At 36.8% G+C, this 24,387-nt stretch overlaps 1 long non-coding RNA gene across 1 annotated transcript; it reads right to left on the reverse strand.

Moving 5' to 3' along the window:
* Positions 1 to 1,999: 1,999 nt before the first annotated feature.
* Positions 2,000 to 24,119, reverse strand: LOC133061508 (uncharacterized). Its single transcript, XR_009694005.1, has 3 exons — positions 23,971 to 24,119; positions 18,961 to 19,098; positions 2,000 to 3,448 (listed from the first exon to the last, which is right to left on the reverse strand). It is a non-coding gene; the product is annotated as an uncharacterized LOC133061508 (long non-coding RNA).
* Positions 24,120 to 24,387: the final 268 nt, after the last annotated feature.

The raw sequence follows: 24,387 nt of genomic DNA on the forward strand, positions 1-24,387 counted from the left end.
ATTTTATAAGGTCAACATTATCATAACAAAGCCAAATAAAGACACGTAAGAAATGAAAATTACTGGCTAATATCTCTGATGAATCTAGATGCAAGAAATCCTCAACAAAATATTCGCAATTCAAATGCAACAGTAAAATAAAAGGATCATATACCATAATCAAATGGGATTTATTCCAGGGATGAAAGAATAGTTCAACACATGCACAACTTATGTGAGTAAAGTCACTCAGTTGTGTCCAACTCTTTGTGACCCCATGGACTGTAGCCTACAAGGCTCCTCCGTCCATGGGGTTTTCCAGTAAGAATACTGGAGTGGGTTGCCACTGATACAACACATTAACAAGATAAAGGATCAAAAAATCATATGATCACCTAAGTAGATGCAAAAGAAAAGCATTTGAAAAGATTCAACACATATTTATTATAAAAAGCTCTCAATAATATGGGCATAGAAGAAATATATCTCAACATAATAAAGGTCTTATAGGGCAGATTGGAAGGACTGATGCTGAAACTGAAACTCCAGTACTTTGGCCACCTCATGCGAAGAGTTGACTCATTGGAAAAGACCCTGATGCTGGGAGGGATTGGGGGCAGGAGGAGAAGGGGACGACAGAGGATGAGATGGCTGGATGACATCACTGACTCAGTGGACATGAGTTTGAGTAAACTCCGGGAGCTGGTGATGGACAGGGAGGCCTGGCGTGCTATGATTCATGGGGTCACAGAGTCAGATGCGACTGAGTGACTGAACTGAACTGAGGACAGACCTGCAGCAAACATCATACTCAAGGATGAAAAACTGAAAGTTGCCCCTTTAAGATCAGGAAAAGACAAGATGCCCACTCTCACCACTTCTGCACAACATAATATTGAAACTTCTAGCCAGAGCAAACAGACAAGAAAAAGATAAAAATCATCCAAATTGGAAAGGAAGAAGTAAAAGTGTCACAATTTGTGGATAGCATTTTTATTTATGAAAAGCCCAAAAGACTCTTACAAAACTATTAGAAATAGTAAAATAATACAATAAAGAGAAAATATACAAAACAACTACATAGAAAAGTATTGTTTCTCTACACTAACAACAAACTTGCAGAAATAAAATTTATGGAAATGAACCAATTTAAAACCACAATAAAAAGAGTAAAATAGTTAGGAATAAATTTAACCAAGGAAGTAAAAGACCTATACATTGAACATTATAAAATATCAATGAAAGAAATTGAAGAAAGTCACAAATAAATGGTAAGAAAGTTCATGCCCATGTATTGGAAGAGTTAGCATTATTTAAAAGTTCATAATATGTAACACAATCTACATATTCAATGAAATACTATCAAAATTCCAATGACATTTTTCACAGAAATAAAATTAAAAAATCCTAAAATTTGTATGGAGCCACAATAACTCTGAACATCCAAAGCAATCCTAACTAAAAAAAACAAACTATGGGAAGTGAGTATCACATTTTCTGGTTTCAATTATACTACAAATCAATAGTAATCATAATAGCATGGCACTGGCAAAAAAACAGACAGGTTGATGGAACAGAATTTAAAGCTCAGAAATAAACCCATGCAAATGTGTACAATTAATTGTAAACAAAAGACCAAAGAACACACAATGAATAAAAGGAAAGTCTCTTTAATAAATGGTGTTGGGAAAACTGGATAGCTATATACAAATGAATGAATCTAGACCTCATATACACAAATTACCCAGAATGGATTAAAGATTTGATTGTAAAGCCTAAAACAATAAAATGGTTAGAAGAAAAAGAGGCAAGGGAAACAAAAGTAAAAATACATAAATGGGGTTACATCAAAATAAAATGCTTCTTCACAACAAAAAGAAAGCCATCAGCTAAATGAAAATACAACATAGTAAATGAGAAAAGATATTTGCAAATCATATATCCCACGATTATTTATATAATATATATATATATATACTTTTTTTTTGAAAGAAGACTTGTAAATGGTCAACTGGTACATGAAAAATGATTAACATCACTAATTATTAGGGACATGCAAATCAAAACCACAATGAGATATAGCCTCACTCCTGTTAGAATGGCTATGATCAGAAAGACAAACTATAATAAGTGTTGAAATGGACACAGGAGAAAAGGGAACCCTAAAACATACATTGTTGATGGGAATGTGAATTGGCACAAGTACCACGGAAAACAGTATGGAGACGTCTCAAAAATTAATAAGAGAATTACTATATGAGCCAGTGATTCCAGTTCTGGGTATTTATCTGAAGAACAGGGAAATTCTAATTAGAAAATATATGTGCACCCTTCTGTTCATCAGGGCAGGTATTATTTATAGTAGCCAAGATACGGAAACAACATGAGTGCTCGTTTATGGATGAATGGATAAAGATGCAGTACACACATACAGTGGCTGCTGCTAAGCCATTTCAGTCGTGTCCGACTCTGTGCGACCCCACAGACGGCAGCCCACCAGGCTCCCCCGTCCCTGGGATTCTCCAGGCAAGAACACTGGAGTGGGTTGCCATTTCCTTCTCCAATGCATGAGAGTGAAAAGTGAAAGTGAAGTCACTCAGTCGTGTCCGACTCTTAGTGACCCCGTGGACCGCAGCCCACCAGGCTCCTCCGTCCATGTGATTCTCCAGGCAAGAGCACTGGAGTGGGATGCCATTGCCTTCTCCTACTCAAACATAAAAAGATGAATTCTTGGCACTTGTGGCTACATGGATGATTGTGGGGACATTATTTTAAGTGAAATGAGTCAGAGAAAGACAAACACGATATGATGTCATTCTTATGTGAAATACTTTTAAAAAACAAAGTAAACAGAACAAAACAAACACATAAATATAGACAAAAATTTGGTAGTTACCAGAGGGGAAAGGGTGGGGCCTGGGCAAAATGGGTAACGGGAGCCTACTGTATAATGACAAATGGAAATTAGACCTCTGTAGCTCCATACTGTAGTGCATTCAGAGGATAAATTATAATATACACAGGAAACAAAAGTTTTAACCAATATTACCTCAATAATAATAAAAAAAAATTACCCCAACTCTATAGAGAACAGTAAAAATCTAAAGAAAATGCATATAATTTGTACATGATATGTTTTCTTTATAATGTTGTTCAGTTCAGTCGCTCAGTCGTGTCCGACTCTTTGCGATCCCATGGACTGCAGCACGCCAGGCCTCCCTGTCCATCACCAACTCCCGGAGTTAACTCGAACTCATGTCCATTGAGTCCGTGATGCCATCCAACCATTTTATCCTCTGTCGTACCCTTCTTCTCCCGCCTTCAATCTTTCCTAGAATCAGGGTCTTTTCCAATGAGTCAGTTCTTCGCATCAGGTGGCCAAAGTATTGGAGTTTCAGCTTCAGCATCAGTCCTTCCAATGAATATTCAGGACTGACTTCCTTTAGGATAAACTGGTTGTACTCAATTCCTAAATGAAAAAGTATAGAAAATCTTTTTTTTAGAAAGACTTTTCCCCCAAAGAATAAGAAATAAAAGGCACAGTTTACAATGTGTATACAACTTTAAGATTTTATAAAATGATAACTTTCAGGTGTTACCACACAAGATCCTTTCTCCTGTGTTCATTTATATTATTTAATTTATTGTATGCATGCATACTCTTTTGCTAAGTCATGTCTGACTCTTTGCAACCCCATGGGCTATAGCCGTCTGAGCTCCTCCGTCCATGGAATTTTCCAGGCAAGAATGCTGGACTGGATTCCCATTTCCTTCTCCAGGGGATCCTAGTGATCCAGGGATTGCACCCATGTCTTCAGCATTGGCATGCAGATTCTTTGTCACTGAGCCCCCTGGGACATCCCTTTTTTATTAACATAGCACTTTTACATACATGGCAGAATGTAAGAGATATTGAGAAAATAGTAAACCTAAAGGCTCAAATAAAGGAAAATACAGAATGGGAAAGATTAGACATGTCTTCAAGAAAATTAGAGATACTGAGGGACTATTTCATGCAAAGATGGGCACAATAAAGGACAGAAATATCAAGGACCTAACAGAGGCAGGAGGACTGGAAAATGTCTGTTTTCATTCCAATCCCAAAGAAGGGCAGTGCCAAAAGGATGTTCAAAATACCAGATAGTTTCACTCATTTCACGTGGTGGCAAGGAAATGCTCAAAATCATTCAAGCTAGGTTTCAATAGTACATGATCCGAAAGCTTCCAGATGCACAAGCTGAGTTTAGAAAAGACAGAGGAAGCAGAGATCAAATTGCCAACATCCATTGAATCACAGAGAAAGCAAGGAAGTTCCAGAAAAACATCTACTTCTGCTTTATTGATGACGCTGATGCTTTTGACTGTGTGGGTCACAACCAAATTTGGAAGATTCTTAAAGAGATGGTACTCCCAGATGATCTACCTGCCTCCTGAGAAAACAACATGCATGTCAGAAAGGTACAGTTAGAACAGGACATCGAATAACTGACTGGTTCAGAGTTAGGAAAGGAGTACATCAAGGCCGTCTACTGTCACTCTGCTTATTTAACTTTTACGCAGAATATATCAGGCAAAATGCCAGGCTGGATGAATCACAAGCTGGAATCAAGATTGTCAGGAGAAATATTAACAACTAAAGATATGCTGATGATACCACTCTAATAACACAAACTGAAGAGGAACTAAAGAACCTCTTGATGAAGTTGAAAGAGGAGAGTGAAAAAGCTGGTTTAAAACTCAGCATTCAAGAAACTAAGTTCATGGCATCCTGTCCCATCCCTTCATGGCAAATAGATGGGGAAAAAGTAGAAACAGTAACAGATTTTCTCTTCTTGGACTCCAAAATCACTAGAGGGTGACTGCAGCCATAAAGTTAAAAGACACTTGCTCCTTGGAAGAAAAGCTATGACAAACCTAGACAGCGTGTTAGGAAGCAGAGCCATTGCCTGCTGTAACGTCTCCTTTTTCATTTCTGACTTTGTTGATTTGATTCTTCTCTTTTTTTTTTTTTTGATGAGTCTGGTTAAAGGTTTGTCAATTTTGTTTATCTTCTCAAAGAACCAGCTTTTGTTTTTTATTAATCTTTACTATTTTTTAATTTCTTTTTCATTTATTTTTGCTCTGATCTTTATGATTTCTTTCCTTCTGCTAATTTTGGGGGTTTTTGTTCTTCTTTTTCTGGTTGTTTTAAGTGTAAAGTTAGGTTGTCCATTTGATGGTTTTTCTTGTTGAGGTAGGATTGTATTGCTATAAGCTTCCCTCTTAGAACTGCCTTTACTGCATCCCATTGGTTTTGGGTGGACTTCCTGGTGATTCAGACAGTAAATCTGCCTGCAATGCAGAATACATGGATTAAATTCCTGGGTTGGGAAGAACCCCTGGAGAAGTTAATGGTAACCCACTCCCTTATTCTTGCCTGGAGAATTCCATAGACAGAGGAACCTGGTGGCCTATAGTCACAAAGAATCAGACACAACTGAGTGACTAACACTACTTATGCTAGTATAGGTTTTGGGTGCGAAAGTAAATTGATACAGTCACTATGGAAGGCGGTATGGAGATTCCTTAAAAAACTAGGAATAAAACCACAGATGACTCAGCAATCCCACTCCTAGGCATATACCCCGAGGAAACCAAAACTGAAAAAGACACATGTACCCCAATGTTCATTGCAGCACTATTTGCAATAGTGAGAACACGGAGGCAACCTAGATGTCCATCGACAGATGAATGGATAAAGAAGTAGTGATACACATACACAATGGAATACTTCTCAGCCATACAAAGGAATTAATTTGAGTCAGTTCTAATGAGATGGATGAACTTAGAGCCTGTTATACAGAATGAATTCAGAAAAAGAAAGAGAAATATCATAGTCTAACACATATATCTGGAATCTAGAAAGATGGTATTGATGAATTTATCTTCAAGGCAGCAACGTTGAAACAGACATAGAGAACAGACTTACGGATGTGGGGGAGAGGGGAGGAGAGGGTGAGATGTATGGAGAAAGTAACATGGAAATTTACACCACCATTTGTAAAATAGATAGCCAGCGGGAATTTGCTATCTGGCTCAGGAAAGTCAAACAGGGGCTTTGTATCAACCTGGGGGCGGGGGCGGATGGGGAGGGAGATGGGAGGAAGTTTCATGAGTGAGGAGATCCATGTATACCTATGGGTGATTCATGTTGATGTTTCACAGAAAACAACAAAATCCTGTAAAGCAATTATCCTTCAATTAAAAACTAAATGAATTTTTAAAAAGACACAAAAGAAAAAAGAAAGGTAATGTAAACCGAAAAAAAAAAAAAAACAACAGGATAAGAAACTGAGGCATCACTTTGCCTACAAAGGTCTCCTTCTTTCAAGAGAACATATTCAATGATTCTGGCAAAGAAATGCTTTTCAGTCTATGATATAGAGTGCTATCTATGGATTCAATACTGACTTAGAATTTCAGAGTCTACGGTTTTGGGAGAGACTAAGGGAAATATTTTCCCCAGTTAGATTCATGCTATTTTCTTTTATCTCTCATCACTCCTTTGCCTTTTTGCATTCTGTGCATGGAAAGAAAATCTCTGCCTATAGTTTCTTTTGGAACAAAATTATGACCTCAGAATCCAAATGTGTATATTCCTGATAACTTTTATTACGCCTTCAATAGAATCTGTGCTAGGTTCCTAAGAAGAAATCTGGCCACGCATTTGCATTAACTGAAATTAGATTCCAAAAGGCAGATTTTCTTTTTGAATCATTCATTATAAGAAAGTAAACTAGTAATAGTAATATTATTATAGCTTTCAATTTCAGTAAATTTCACTCTAGTACTCTCTTTGACTGCCTATCTTCCTTGCATTAATAATAATAATAATAACATCATCTCACCTTCAAATCAAAAGTGAAAATGCAGTATTAATGATCTGAAGCCTGCATTTAAAGCTTTCACTCACAGTATGCTACTTTTCTTTCAGTGGATAGCAGAGGCCTACTGAAATACAAAACTCCATAGCTGCCCTTTATTTTCTCAGAAAGCAAATCACTGCTGAACTTTGTCCATTTGAGTTTATTATCCAACTTCCGGCACAGTGCTAGGCACTAAGATAAGAAACATTGTGAATTCATAATGGAAGCATGAAATAAACACCCAGGATGCTTATCTTCCATACAAGGTTAACTTTTAAAAGTTGTCAATACTCTATACTACAAAGCCACAGTCATCAAGAGAGTGTGGTACTGGCACAAAGACAGAAATATAGATCAATGGAACAGAATAGAAAGCCCAGAGATAAATCCACGAACCTATGGACACCTTATCTTTGACAAAGGAGGCAAGGATATACAATGGAAAAAAGATAACCTCTTTAACAAGTGGTGCTGGGAAAACTGGTCAACCACTTGTAAAAGAATGAAACTAGAACACTTTCTAACACATACACAAAAATAAACTCAAAATGGATTAAAGATCTAAATGTAAGACCAGAAACTATAAAACTCCTAGAGGAGAACATAGGCAAAACACTCTCCGACATAAATCACAGCAGGATCCTCTGTGACCCACCTCCCAGAATATTGGAAATAAAAGCAAAAATAAACAAATGGGACCTAATGAAACTTAAAAACTTTTGCACAACAAAGGAAACTATAAGCAAGGTGAAAAGACAGCCCTCAGATTGGGAGAAAATAATAGCAAACAAAGCAACAGACAAAGGAATAATCTCAAAAATATACAAGCAACTCCTGCAGCTCAATTCCAGAAAAATAAATGACCCAATCAAAAAATGGGCCAAAGAACTAAACAGACATTTCTCCAAAGAAGACATACAGATGGCTAACAAACACATGAAAAGATGCTCAACATCACTCATTATTAGAGAAATGCAAATCAAAACCACAGTGAGGTACCATTACACGCCAGTCAGGATGGCTGCCATCCAAAAGTCTACAAGCAATAAATGCTGGAGAGGGTGTGGAGAAAAGGGAACCCTCTTACACTGTTGGTGGGAATACAAACTAGTACAGCCGCTATGGAGAACAGTGTGGAGATTCCTTAAAAAACTGGAAATAGAACTGCCATATGACCCAGCAATCCCACTTCTGGGCATACACACTGAGGAAACCAGATCTGAAAGAGACACGTGCACCCCAATGTTCATCACAGCACTGTTTATAATAGCCAGGACGTGGAAGCAACCTAGATGCCCATCAGCAGATGAATGGAGAAGGAAGCTGTGGTACATATATACCATGGAATATTACTCAGCCATTAAAAAGAATTCATTTGAATCAGTTCTAATGAGATGGATGAAACTGGAGCCCATTATACAGAGTGAAGTAAGCCAGAAAGATAAAGAACATTACAGCATACTAACACATATATATGGAATTTAGAAAGATGGTAATGAGAACCCTATATGCAAAACAGAAAAAGAGACACAGATGTACAGAACAGACTTTTGGACTCTGTGGGAGAAGGCGAAGGTGGGATGTTTTGAGAGAACAGCATCGAAACATGTATATGATCTATGGTGAAACAGATCACCAGCCCAGGTGGGATGTATGAGACAAGTGCTCAGGCCTGGTGCACTGGGAAGACCCAGAGGGATCGGGTGGGGAGGGAGGTGGGAGGGGGGATCGGGATGGGGAATACATGTAACTCCATGGCTGATTCATGTCAATGTATGACAAAACCCACTACAATATAGTAAAGTAAATAGCCTCCAACTAATAAAAATAAATGGAAAAAAAAAAGTTGTCAATATTTCCTTTTTAAAACATTATACAATGTAAAGTTCTCAAAGAATACTCATTTAAAAATATTCCTTTCACTATTGTTGTGACTGTTAGCTTAAACCTATTGCCTTTTCAAAGAATATATTCTAAGTTTGGAACTCTCTTAACAAGTTGTGTGATTTGTCTGTTAGTAAAATGCCATTACGAACAAATGGATGGCATCACGGATGCAATGGACATGAACTTGGGCAAACCTTGGGAGATGGTGAGGGACAGGGAGCCCTGTGTGTCGCAGTCCATTGGGTTGCAGAGAGTTGGACATGATTGGGCAAGGTGCCATACGTTACTCCTGTTTGGCTTCTTTAATTACGATTGTGAAAAGGAGCCATGAAGGGGGATGGAAAAACCCATTAATACCCTGTCTGTATCTACTATGACTAATCTTATCTCTCTACAGGTAAGACTCTAGAGGAAAGTTTTCTGGTTATCAGTCAGGTTGCTAGAGCATGCATGCAATTTTTATCATCAAATTGAAAGACAATGATGTTTCATGGCAAGTATAATGCACTCTTACTTTACAAGTATTCACTCAGTGGGAAAGGAGGGATTTGAAGGATATTAAATAGGGACACTTTGTGTTTTGAGATATTGAGGTACTCAGTCTTCACTAAAGATGGAGTTCCATTTATTAGTATCACTGACTTCAACTTTGGTGGTTTGTTCCATAAATCTTTATACTGACCTGGATGAGAACAGAGTCATCCTCTCTGAGAGGATCACGTCACTGCTTCACACATTCTCAGGAGGATTTCTGCTACCCTTGTCTTGTGTAAGGACAAAGTGGTTTAATGACAGGGAGTGCTTTGTACTTCTTAGGGCATGGTTTGCTGATTAATTTAAAAAAAAAAGATTAGGCCCCCAAGAACCTCTAGTAATTTGAATAAAGACTTAAGGCAAGAGAGACATTAAGAAAAAGATCAGATGAAATAAAGACATCCTAAAAACTATAATTAATAAGCTTTATTTTTAGAGCAGTTTTAGATTTACAGCAAAACTGAACAGAAAGTAGAGAGTTTCCATACATCTCCTGTTGGTACACATACACAACCTCACTTACCATTACTGTTCTGTACCAGAGTGTTACATTTGTTACATGGATGTGCATGTTCATTTTTTAAAGTAAAGTTGTAAAATATTAGAAGCTTGGTATGGGTAGTGTATATTGACTGGTAGGATTGACATGAAATAATTCACTGAACAGCTGGGTTTTTCATTTAAAGTGAAAGTGTTAGTCTCTGAGTTGTATCTGACTCTATGACCCTGTGGACTAGCCCACCAGGCTCCCCTGTCCATGAAATTCTCCAGACAAGAATACTGGAGTGGGTAACCATTCCCTTCTCCAAGGGATCTTCCCAACCCAAGGATCGAACCCAGGTCTCCTCCATTGCAAGCAGAATCTTTATCACCTGAACCACCAGGGGTTTTTCACTGGGCACACTAAAATGTTATTTCTATATATTCTTTCTCTAGTTCAGCTTCTCTTGAAAAGTGTCCTCCATGAGTACAAACAGAAGTGATAGTTTTGCAATTGTGCTGGGAAGGAGAACTGGCCTTGAAGTTTTTACCACTTGTTATATAGATAGAGCACACCTAAAGGCAATAAATCCAGTGTCTGCCTAACCCGGGTGAACCCAGAAGAAATGACTGGTTCATATAGCTGAGGATTTGGTTCTGTTTGTTTTGCAGCATTTTCATTGCAATAGCTGAAAAAAAATAGCTTTTGCAGTAGGTAGAATGATGCATCCCAAATATATCAGATCTTAATTCCTGGAATTTGTGAATGTCACCTTATATGGAAAAAGGGTCTTATTGTTCAGTCACTCAGTCGTGTCCAACTCTTTGCAACCCCAGGGACTGCAGCGTACCAGGCTTCCCTGTCCTTCACCAACTCTACACGGATATGATTAGATGAAGAATCTTGACATGGGCAGATTATCCTAAACAGGTGGGTCCTAAATACCATTACCCTATGAGATAGGAGCAGAGGAAGATTACACACAAAAGGGAAGATTACATACAAAAGGGAAGGTAAGGTTATTTAATGTAGAGTCAGAGATGCTAATGGTAAGGCCACAAAATAAATAATGCAGCAGTTTCTGGACTCTTTACGAAGCAAGAAATGGAATCTCTTCTAGAGCCTGTGGAGACATGCGGGTCCTGCCAAGCCTTGATTTTAGCCTATTGATACTGGTTTTGGATATCTGGCCTCTAGAATTAGAATACATTTATCTTTTTTTTAAGCCATCAATTCTGTGATAATTTGTTAGAGCAAGCATAGCTGAGTGAAATCTGATTAACTTATTTTGAATTTCTGCATTGTACTTGACTTGATTTTCCTTTCCTCCCATTTCCATTGTACTATGGAATTACTTGTGATATGATAATGTAATATTCTATTTTGAATATACCTTGGGTTCTGAATAATTTTTAAACCTTTTTAGCTCCATCTTCCCATCTAAAGTTAACCTTTTTTTGAATATGTTCTTTTAGGTTCTTGGTGTCAATTGTTAAGATCTCTGTGGTAGTATTTCACTTATTGCTGTAGTCTAAAAACCAGCCCCAAACTTAATGATTTAAAGCAATACTTTATTTGATTTTATTACCTCTTTCAGTATCTGTGGGTCTGAAATTTGGAAGCATTTTTTGGGAGACAATTTTCCATGTCTATTGCATTTCTGCACACCTTCTATGAAAGAGGCATTGACAATTTTGTTACATACTATTTATTTAGTTTTTCATTTTTATTTTTTTTGAGGCTGTTTGGATAGCAATGAATTTTGGAAGACAGATGTAGTGTATCTTCACAGTTCTTAACAGGACTCATTTGTGTAGTTCTGGTTCATGTATCTCAGATGTTTGCAGTCAAACTGTTTTATGCATCAGAGGGGGCTGGAGATCTCTATCTTCACTATTATTCTAGGATATCTCCATGAGGATCTCAACATATGATAGTTGGAGCTTTCAATGCATCACAGTATCAGGGTGGTAATACTGCACAAGATGTAAGAATGAAGATTCTGGTGATCAAGGCAGAAGATGCTTCATTTATGACTGCATATACAAAGTCATGCAGTATCATTTCAGAAGCATCCTGTTAGTTACAAGCAAATCAGATGTCCACTTAAATTCAGATAATCCCCTCTTTACGATTAGCAGCAATATTTGTGAAAAGCATCTGATACTAGAGCAATCATAAAGCCCATCTTTGGAAAATACAATCTACCATAGTGGGACCAGTAAGGATTGAACCCAGAAACATCACATGTAGAAGCTATATCATTTTTGCACAAGTTACAAGCTCTAAGTCTTAGTTTAATATATATTATCACACAGCCCACAATATGATATTTAATGTTTATTTTACTCTGTATGTTTAGAAATAAGAGTAATACTTTCTAACTTAGTATTATTGCTGTATTTAAATAAGTCATTTCACATACAAAAATTCAACAATTTTTTAAACTACTTTTTAGATCTTAAAATCTTTTTTTAAAGGAAAAAATACAACAGAAGTTTGAACTAATACAACTTACAATAAGGGTTCATTTTTTTTAAAAAGGTAGTACAGAAATTCTTTTCTAACATCTGAAGAGCCCACAGAAACTACTGTGATTTCATGAGGAATGATGGTATGATTAACATTATGTGTCAGTTTGGCTAGGCTATCACACCAGTTATTGACCAAACACCAATCTAGGTGTTTGCTGTGAAGGCATTTTGTGTGTCTGCTTAACAACTATAATCACTTGAACTTAAGTAAATGGGATTACCCTAGACAATGTGAGTAGGCCTCATTCAATTAGTTGAATCCAATCAATTTGTGTTTAAGAGCAAAAACGGAGGTTTCTTGAAGATGAAGAAATTCTTTCTCAAGACTGCGTCATAGAGTCCTATCCCAGTTTCCATCCTGCCAACACTACATACAGATTTAAGATTTTATAGTCTATCCCCTGCAATTAAGTAAAACAATTCTTCACAATAAATTTCTCTCTCCCTCTCTACAAAGATATACATATGTATCTACATAAACACATATGCAAAGAAATAGAGGAAAACAATAGAATGGGAAAGACTAGAGATCTCTTCAAGAAAATTATAGATATAAAGGAACATTTCATGCAAAGATGGGCTCAATAAAGGACAGAAATGGTATGGAACTAACAGAAGCAGAAGATATTAACAAGAGGTGGCAAGAATACACTGAAGAACTGTACAAAAAAGATCTTCACGACCCAGATAATCACAATGGTGTGACTGCTCACCTAGAGCCAGATATCCTGGAATGTGAAGTCAAATGGGCATTAGGAAGCATCACTCTGAACAAAGCTAGTGGAGGTGATGGAATTCCAGTTGAGCTATTTCAAATCCAGAAAGATGACACTGTGAAAATGCTGCACTCAGTATGCCAGCAAATTTGGAAAACTCAGCACTGGCCACAGGACTGGAAAAGTCAGTTTTCATTCCAATACCAAAGAAAGGCAATGCCAAAGAATGCTCAAACCACCACACAATTGCACTCATCTCACATGCTAGTAAAGTAATGCTCAAAATTCTCCAAGCCAGGCTTCAGCAATACATGAACTGTGAACTTCCAGATGTTCAAGCTGGCTTTAGAAAAGGCAGAGGAACCAGAGATCAAATTGCCAACATCCGCTGGATCATCGAAAAGAGAAAGCCAGAAAAACATCTATTTCTGCTTTATTGACTATACCAAAGCCTTTGACTGTGTGGATCACAATAAACTGTAGAAAATTCTGAAAGAGATGGGCATACCAGACCACCTGACCTGCCTCTTGAGAAACCTGTATGCAGGTCAGGAAGCAATAGTTAGAACTGGACATGGAAAAACAGACTGGTTCCAAATAGGAAAAGGAGTACATCAGGCTGTGTATTGTCACCCTGATTATTTAACTTGTATGCAGAGTACATCATGAGAAATGCTGGGCTGAAGGAAGCACAAGCTGGAATCAAGATTGTTGGGAGAAATATTAATAGCCTCAGATATGCATATGACACCACCCTTATGGCAGAGAGTGAAGAGGAACTAAAAAGCCTCTTGATGAAAGTGAAGAGGAGAGTGAAAAAGTTGGCTTAAAGCTTAACATTCAGAAAACTAAGATCATGCCTTCTGGTCCCATCACTTCATGGGAAATAGATGGGGAAACAGTGGAAACAGTGTTAACTTTATTTTTGGGGGCTCCAAAATCATTGCAGATGGTGATTGTAGCCATGATATTAAAAGATGCTTACTCCTTGGAATGGAAAGTTATGACCAACCTAGACAGCATATTGAAAAGCAGAGACATTACTTTACCAACAAGGGTCCATCTAGTCAAGGCTATGGATTTTCCAGTGGTTATGTATGGATGTGAGAGTTGGACTATAAGGAAAGCTGAACACCGAAGAATTGATGCATTTGAACTGTGATGTTGGAGAAGACTCTTGACAGTCCCTTGAACTGCAAGGTGATCCAACCAGTCCATCCTAAAAGAGATCAGTCCTGGGTGTTCATTGGAAGGACTGATGTTGAAGCTGAAACTCCAATACTTTGGTCACCTGATGCATAGAGCTGACTCATTTGAAAAGACCCTGATGCTGGGAGGGACTGGAGGCAGGAGGAGAAGGGGATGAGAGAGGATGAGATGGTTGGATGGCATCAGTGACTCGATGGACCTGGGTTTGGGTGGACTCCGGGAGTTGGTGATGGATAGGGAGCCTTGGCATGCTGAAGTCCATGGGATCACAAAGAGTTGGACACAACTGAGTGACTAAACAACTGAACTGACAAATTGATTAGAAATGCAAAAACCTAATAAAACTGAGATAGCTAGTGGGAAGCTGCTATGTAATACAGCCAACCCAGCCTGCTGCTCTGTGGTGACCTAGAGGAGTGGGATGGGAAGGGAGAGGGAGGCTTATGAGGGTGGATAGATGGATAGATAGATAGATGGATGGATGGATGAATGGATAGATAGATGGATAGAGGGATGGATGGATGGATAGATAGGTAGATAGATAGATAGATGATAGATAGATAGATGATAGATAGATGAAAGTCACTCACTTTTGTCTGACTCTTTGAGACCACATGGACTGTAGGCCATGGAATTCTCCAGGCCAGAATACTAGATTGGGTAGCCTTTCCCTTCTCCAGGGGAATCTTCCCAACCTAGGCATCAAACCCAGGTCTCCCACATTGTGGATGGATTCTTTACCAGCTGATCCACCAGGAAGCCCATATATATATATAATTCATATATATATGTATATGTATATATATATATATATATATATATACACACACATATATATAATTGTGATACAACAAATTTAGATATATATATAAATATATATATTATATACATACATATATATAATATGTACATATATATATATAATTGTGATATAACAAATTTAGAAAAATTCTTTGAAAGACAATGTTAAATGAGTGAAAAGCCATGTCACAAGCTGTGGGGGAAAAAGAAATTTGTGAGGCATACATCTGATAATGTATTTATGTTTATAATAAAGTTGAAACCTATAAGAACAATCTCAACCTAATAAGAAATAACAAAACATTAAAACAGACCATAGAAGACAAAGAGAAAAACATACACACGATAAGATGTTCTACTTCATTAGACCCTAGGGAAATATACATTAATATCTCATTGAAATATGCTAGAAAGACTAGAGTTAAACAGGTTACCATACAAGTGTTGACAAAGATGTGGAGAAACTGCAACTCTTGGACTTTTCTGGTGATAATGTAAAATATTATAACCACTTCAGGGATCATTTTAGCAGCTCCTAAAAAAAGTTAAGCATACACTTAGCTTGTATTCTACCCACTTTAAATCCTATATATTGAATAAACTGTTTTAAAAAAAAATGTATATTGGCTTTGGATCAAAATAGTGAAGAAGGAAGACATGGATTTCAATTCTACACATGGGACAGTTTTCACCGGAATTTAGCTGGAGACTGGCAGAAAGACTCCTGCACGGCCAGGGCTGCAAGAAAGGTCCACAAGGAATCAGGTAGGTAGGAAGAGAAGTGATTAAATCGGGAGCTGTTCTGATGGGAGGGAATTCAATGGAAAAAGGAAGAAGCATGGGTGGAGATACGCCCTAAGGAGCAGGTGGTTTGAGCCACATATTGGGCACCCCAGTTCTGGGGACGGACACAGAGAAGACAAGCTCCCTTGGCTGGTGGGAGGGATGGTGGGACTGAGAGAAGAGCCGGGGGAAGCTGAACCCCACTCCTGAGGAGGACGCAGTGCTGGCTTGCTCTCAAGACGGGAGGAGGGCGGCAGACTGAGGGCTGCTGAGGTGGCTGCCTGACTTCCTGAGACTGTGTGCTGTGGCCTCAGCTGGAGCCAAATATGGCATGACAGTCCATTTGGAAAACCCCTCAATTTCCACCAGAAAGCAACGAGAAGTAACAATGAACCCACTGAAGTTCAAGACAGAAGACTAAGATACATCAGTCTGTTGCTTTTCTATACACTAACAATGAAATATCAGAAAGAGAAAGCCAAAAGCAAACCTCACTTAAAATTGCATCAGAGAGAATATACTTCCAGAGAAAAAGTTAACCAGAAAAGTGACAGACTTATCTCTGAAAACTCTAGGACACTGATGAGAGAAACTGAAGATGCTACAAAGAAAGGGAAAGATATCCTTTGTTCTTGGAAGAATGAATACTGTTAAAGTGTACATACAACCCAAAGCAATCTACAGATTTAATGCAACCCCTATCAAAATACCCAAAACATTTTTCACAGAACTTAAACAAAATAGCTTAAAATTTATATAGAGCCACAAAAGACCCCAGATTGTCAAAGCAATCTTGAAAAAGAAGAACTAAAGTGAAGGATCATGTTCTCTCATTTCAGACTACAAGTCTACAGTAATTAAAACAGCATGGTATTGGCACAGAAACAAACACATAGAATAGAATAGAAATCCAAGAAATAAACCCATTTGCCTATGGTCAACTGACCTATAATACAGAAGGAAGAATATATAATGGAGAAAAGATTGTCTTTTTAGTAAATGGTGTGAAGAAAAAAGACAGCTTTATGTTAAAAAAAAAAAAGTTTAGAACATTTTCTCACACCATATATAAAAATAAGTTCAAAGGGGGTTTAAACCTCAATGTAAGGCCTGAAACTGTAAATCATCTAGAAAGAAAACATAGGCAGGATACTCATTTACATAAATCATAGCAATATTTATGTGTATCTGTTTCCTAAGGCAAGAGAAATAAAAGCAAAAATAAACAAATGGGACCTAATTAAACTTAAAAGCTTTAGCACAGCCAAGGAAACTGTCAACAAACAAAAAAAAATAACTTATAGAATGGAAGAAAATATTTGCAAATTGCATGACTGATAAGGAGTAAAATATCCAAAATACATAAATAGCTCATACAAATCAGTATCAAAGGAACAAATAACCCGATTGAAAAAGGGACCAAGTCCAGTAGATATTTTTGAAGAGAAGAAATACAGATATCCAATAGACACTTTAAAAAATATTCAGCATCACTAATCAACAGGGAAATACAAAATTCAAAACCAAAATGAGCTATCACCTCAGACTTCTCAGAATAGCTCTCATCAAATTTCTAAAAATGACAGATGTAGGCGAGGATGTGGAGAAAAGGGAACTTTCACACACTGTTAGTGTCAATGTAAATTGGTGCAGCCACTATAGAAAACAGTATGAAGGTTCCTCAAAAGTCTACAAATAGAACTATGATATGATCCAGCAATTCCCCTCCTGGACAGACATCCAAACCACCTCAAAAACATCAACTTGAAAAAAATGCATATGCCCCAGTGTTCACAGCAGCATTATTTATAATAGCCATGATACAGAAGCAACTCAAGTGTCCATCAATAGATGAATGGATAAAGATGTGGTATATGTATAACATAGAATATGTTCAGCTATAAAAAGGGAGATTCTGTCATTTTCAACGATGTGGATGGACCTACGAAATCTGCTTAGTGAAATAAGTCAGACAGAGGAATACAGATACGCATGTTACTCACTTATAAGTGGAATCTAAAAAATAACAGAAATGAATGTAACAAAACAGACTCATAGAGAACAAACCAATGGATACCCTGTTGAGAGGGCATGGGAGGATGAGGGTAAGTTTACAGGATTAAGAAAAGCAAACTACTATGGATAAAACAGATAGGCAACAAGATGTATTTGGCAACAACACAGGGATACATATATACACACATAGCTATTATTTTATAATATCTTTAAGTGGAATATAAGCTATAAAAATTGCATCATCATGCTATATACCAGAAACTAATGTAACATTGTAAATAAACTATGTTTCTTTAAAAAAAAAAAATCTATGTTGTTGAGCAGTCTTGTCCAGGAATATTCATATTAGCTTCATTTGTAAAACTGTTAATACTTGAAACAACCCAATGCTTGTTAACAGGTGAAAAAAACCTATTGTGTGGCACCCATGCAATGGAATCCTATTCAAAAATAAAGATACAATCTACATACAGCATGAATAATTCTTGAAATAATTATGTTTAGAAGCCAGTGTCCTACCATGAAATATATAAAACAGACTCACAGATACAGAGAACAAACTCATGGATACTCTGTTGTAGATATGTATATATCTTTTGAATATCTTCTGTAATGTTGTACACTTTCATTTTTATAAAATTTCAGAAAATATAAACTAACCTATCACACAGTAACAGAAAGCACAGCAGTGGTTTCTTGGGATAAGCAGATAAAGGCAGAGTGGAAGGTAACATGGAACACAAACCAAGAAAAAGAAACTGTGGTTTGTGATGAGTTTGTTCACTCTCTTGCTTGTGGTAGATTCGCAGGTGGCTATACACACCACAGCTTGAGAAACTGCTCACTTTAAAGATGCGCAGTCACCTTATTTCAATTGCACACCGATGCAGACATAAAATTAGAGCTAAAGAGATGCCCCTCTCCAAAGGATAAGCAAGAATAAAGAAAATATCTTACAGTTTTGCATTCTAACTCTAGATCTTAACTTTGTAACCACTGAACTGTATCACTACACTCCCCTACACTCATGGAAAAAAGCAATAATGAGCACTTTTTGCTACCCTTTAAGCCTTGGGTTCCTAGCAGATCACTCTTGAAAGATAGAAACCTCAGACCTAAAGTGAACACTTGCTTCTTACAGCCTTCTTCATTTATCACTGTCCACTCACGCCCAGCAGTGCCAGGGATGGGTGTAGCATTATGTTGACGGCTACAAGGCTTTCTTCTCAAAATACATCCTCATGGTCCTGTGACTGGAACAAAAATGAAAAGGCAATTACTGTGACACTTAGTTTTCTCTCTCAGGATATCCACACATGAAAAACCAGGTTCTGTCCCTCTTGGAGATTGTCTAGACTTACTTAGTAAGGCAGTTCACTTGAAAGGTTAAAAAAAAAAAAAAATAGAAGTTTCATGTTTGTCATTGTTTCTACTGCTTCCAAGATCACAGGAAGTCTATCAAGACAGCTTGCAGGCTTATTAGATTTATTTAAGTAAGAAGTCCTTGGCATTATCTGTTCTTTGTACCTCTAATGAGGAGATTTTAGCAGATGGGCTCTAATTTATAACAAGGACCTACACCCTGGATAAGGAAACATAGCCGATTAAGAACTTACATAAACAAGGGCTCTAGTAAAATGCCAAAACAAATAATTTTGGCATGTTTTAAAAATACAAGGGGCTTCTTCAAATATCATCAGGAATAAGTCACTTGGTATTTCACGTTCATACATCAATGCTGTCTCTGTCACAATGAAAAATTGGACTTTTTGTTTACTTAAAATTTGAAATGCCATAATTTGGTACTTGAAAAATGAGGCGGGAAAAATGAATGTCCTCCTGTTTGTGAAAAATGGGGATTTTATTAGAGCAAAGTAGGGAGGAGGAGAGTGCGTTCACCTGCCCTGATAACACAGTGTTTACACAGGAAGAAATATAACAATGGGCAGGTCGCCGGGGACATGGGGAGGCAAATCTCTTCGGGAGCTGATGACCACAGGAGCCAAGAATACAGCCCGAACCCAGAACTGAACCAGCTCTTGGTTCTTACACACACGTAGTGAATAAATGCCTCGTGAAGTAAGACTCATATTTCATAGCAGCGTGAGACTCCCCAGCTAGAATGCATCTGTTAATAATAAAAATCTCCCTTCTGGAATGAGTTTAATAGGTCTTGTTCATGCCTTAAATAGGTGATCACAGCAATAAATCAGCATTATGATTTTAGTAGGGAGTAACATATGAAATATAATATATATTTTCTGGCATATATTTTGGTCAAAATTAAGCTAAAATATTCACCCAAAGCAGTAGATTGATAAAATAATAATTATTAGCATACAGTCCTAAGAAATTTTACACTTTATGCATTCTGAAAGTAATAAATTTAACATACATATTATCTTTGTTGTCATATGGAAAAATATTGAACTAGTTTATGCCACTTCAGAAGCCAACTGTTTCAAATAAAATTTGTCAAAATAAAGTTTACACACTTACTATATTTTATAGCATGTATTCATATAGTCCCTCAGTGAATTCATTAGTTATAAACATATGAGAATATTTGGTAAATTTTAAAGATACATGTTTACAGTTTTGGCTTTAGATGGGTCATTTTAATACTAGATTTGTATGTCAATTCAGTTAAATTTTTCCCATTGACCCCATCTATTATACACACACATACAAAGACACACGCATACTTATGACTGAATATCAAAATCATCAAGACAAATCACCTGATAAAAATGCATATAAATGCAGGTAGTGTACACGTTAATATGTCTGTATAAAACACAAATATATAGGTAAAATAATTGCAAGAGCTATTAGACAGCAAGTTATATATCTGACTTGTCTTTTATAAAGTACCCATACTTTATGTAATATATTGCAAACTCAGTTGTTTAAAAAGTATTCATGGAGTTAATGAGAATAAATTAGTGGGTGAACTAGGTATTAAAGATAATGTTGGCAGACAGGTTGATGGTCTAGACTCATAACCCTCATTGATTCTTCTAGGTAAGTGTATATAAAGCATACTCTTTTCAGAGAGGAATATACAATTTATACTACAGTCACAGATAATAGATGGGGAAACAGTGGCTGAGTTTATTTTTTGGGGCTCCAAAATCACTGCAGATGGTGACTGCAGCCATGAAATTAAAAGATGCTTACTCCTTGGAAGGAAAGTTATGACCAACCTAGACAGCATATTAAAAAGCTGAGACATTATTTTGTCATCAAAGTCCGTCTAGTCAAGGCTACGGTTTTTCCAATAGTCATGTATGGATGTGAGAGTTGGACTATAAAGAAAGCTGAGCACCAAAGATTGGATGCTTTTGAACTGTGGTGTTGGAGAAGACTCTTGAGAATCCCTTGGACTGCAAGGAGATCCAACCAGTCCATCTTGAAGGGGATGAGTCCTGGGTGTTCATTGGAAGGACTGATGTTGAAGCTGAAGCTCCAACACTTTGGCCACCTGATACAAAGAGCTGACTCATTGGAAAAGACCTGATGCTGGGAAAGATTGAGGGCAGGAGGAGAAGGGGACGACAGAGGATGAGATGGTTGGATGGCATCAATAAACATAGGTTTGGATAAACTCCGGGAGTTGGTGATGGACAGGGAGGCCTGGCGTGCTGAGGTTCATGGGGTCGCAAAGAGTCGGACATGACTGAGTGACTGAACTGAACTGACAGATAATACACACCAAATTTCATGCATCCTTGCTGATTTTACGTTTCTGTAAAGTAATCTTTACTGAACTGATTGATTATATTTACATTCTGATATTACTGGTTTTTTTTAAAGCATTATTATCTATGGGATTTTACACTGATGCACCATGGCATTTTCCACTAATCAACTTGGGAATTACAGTAACAGTTTATTTGCTAAGTAACTGTTACTCTCCCTGATGTATACTTCTTGCCCACGGTATATTATCTGTTTACTATATGTTTATTATATTATTTTTCATATTTTGATTTATAGTTGTTTAATTTTCAAAAGAGAATATCTGATGAAATCAAACACATGTAGTTTTATAAAACTGTCCCAAGGTGAATATTTAAAATAGTTAAAATATACCACTAAACTGTTTTCTCATTTGCCAAAATGAAATCACATAAACTTTTAAGAAAAAGTAAGTCCTATCATACTTTTAATGTTTTGTGCCAGTGAAATATACATACTATTATGCTTGGAATATTAACATATTCCATTTGTTTATGTAACCTCCTATAAAGTATTATGAATATATAAAATATTACTTTTATTTAAAACAATAAATTAGGTAATTGACATACTGCTCTAATTACTATAGTTTTATTATATGTCTTACTGTACAGTGACATAAATCTTCCAACTTTTTCCTTAAAAATTCTCTTGACTATTTTGGAGTATTTCCATGGCTATATAAAGTTACTAATCTAATAAACAGTTACTGCAAAAAGAAAAATTAAAAAGAAAGAGATTAAAAAAAAATAAAGATTACAGATCTTCCTGAACTTACAATGGGTTAGGTCTCCACACTCATGGTAAACTGAAAGTATTATAAATCAAACTGAACTTAATACACCTAACCTGCTGATAGCATAGCTTAGTTTATCCTAGCTTAAATGTGCTTAGAACACTTATGTTAAGCTACACTTGGGGAAATCATCGAACACAAAGCCTATTTTATAATAGTGTTGAATATCTCCTGTAATTTATTGAATTCTGTACTGATACTGAAAGACAGAATGGCTGTGTGGGAAGAGGTTGGTTTGAAGTGAATGGGGATTTTACCCCCATGATGGTGTCAGTGTCTTGGAGATGTGACTGCTGGCACCGCCCAGCATCACAAGAGAATATCACACCTGATAATGTTAGCCAGGAAAAAGACCAAAATTTGAAGTTCAGTTCCTACTAAATATGCATCACATTCTTATCATGGTAAAGCAATATATATATATATATATATATATATATATATATAATAAGATGAACTATCTTAAGTCAGGAATCATCTGTAATTTGAAATTACATATTACAAATATGTATTAATGTGAAGAGAACTGTCATCTTTATAATATGGATTCTGACATTCCATGAATGCACCTCATTTCATGAATATTCCTCCACTTATTTCTGTCTTCTTCCATTTCACTGAGTGATACTTTATAGTTTTCTTGTGGAAGTCTTATAAATTTTGTGTTAGACTTATTCCAAGATATTTGATGTTTGCTAGTTCAGTTTTAAATGATGTTATCTACAAAGCAAACACTAAATGAAGAAGAGCTAGATATACTTAGTATGTCTAGCTCTTTCTTCTATATATACAGGAGTAGATATACTAAGGTCAGACAAAGCAGACTTTAAGAGTAAAAACGCTATTAAAATGAGAGATGTGTGATAGTGTCACAAGGGTAAGACCAGTGTATCAAACAATAACCCTAAGATTGTCAAAAATTAGCATATGGAAAAATAAATGAGAAAGAGAGGAGAGAAATAAAGAGAAACTCTACTGAACCTCAGCAGTTATCCAAAGAGCTAAAACTGGTTTGAACTTTTCTTTTCCTTTTTCCTTTCTTCTTTTTTTTCCCCCTTCCATCTCTCCCCTCCCACTTCTTTCTATCTCTCTGAACTTTTCAACTACTAGAGACTTTTGGCTTTTGAATTCTTCTTATTTTCTTGTCTAGTCAACAATTCATTTTAAATTTGTGCTTTTAATATTTTTATTCAACATTTTAGATAGTTGTAAAGCGTTTTCTCAGTGTATCTAATTATCTATAATAACCAAAGACAAAAGTGGATCTTTCTTTTCCACTTCAGTAAGATACGAATCTAAGATGGAGGAGTTAAAGTCATATGTTTACATGATAACTACAAGGGAAGCTTGGAAAGTCAGTTTCTGGATTTTCCTCATGAATTTTCCACTTACAAGGTGAAAAATTTCTGAACAACAGAAACAGTAAACAAATACTGATCCCTCTAAGCCAGATGTTTAAGATGGATTACACATTGAGATGTTATCAGAAAAATACAGTTTAAAATTAACATAAAAGTTCATTAGTTCAGCTTTTAATGTATTCATATTATGGATAAACTGGATGCGCCTTGTCATAAAAAAGCATTACCTTGCTTTTAAGAAGTCTGTCTCTTGGCCCAAATCCATCTTTCGGGCTGCACTGCGGGCAATTTCAGGTTTTCCTGGCAGGCCTCACGAGTAAAAGCTGCCCTCAGCTCATCAGGCTTGGTATAAAGTCAGGCTCCACAGTTTTCAAGAGGCAGCTACAGTCAAATGCTCAGTAACCTAGGCTAGCGACGCTCAGGAGCAAGTATCAGTTCCTCCCCCAGGCACCGCCTACTGGAGATCTCATGGGTTTTTTGTTTTTTTTTTTTTGTCTATAACTCTGCAACGACCTCTGTATTAGGTGGCATTGACTGAGGCCTCTTTCCCCCATCTGTAATCTATGCTACAGGTCATCTGATCATTGCCATGTACCCTTCTGTAGGAGGGGCTTCCTCGGTGGCTCAGACTGTAAAGAATCTAC

This window comes from Dama dama, chromosome 9, assembly GCF_033118175.1.
Source record: "Dama dama isolate Ldn47 chromosome 9, ASM3311817v1, whole genome shotgun sequence".
Lineage (NCBI taxonomy): Eukaryota > Metazoa > Chordata > Mammalia > Artiodactyla > Cervidae > Dama > Dama dama.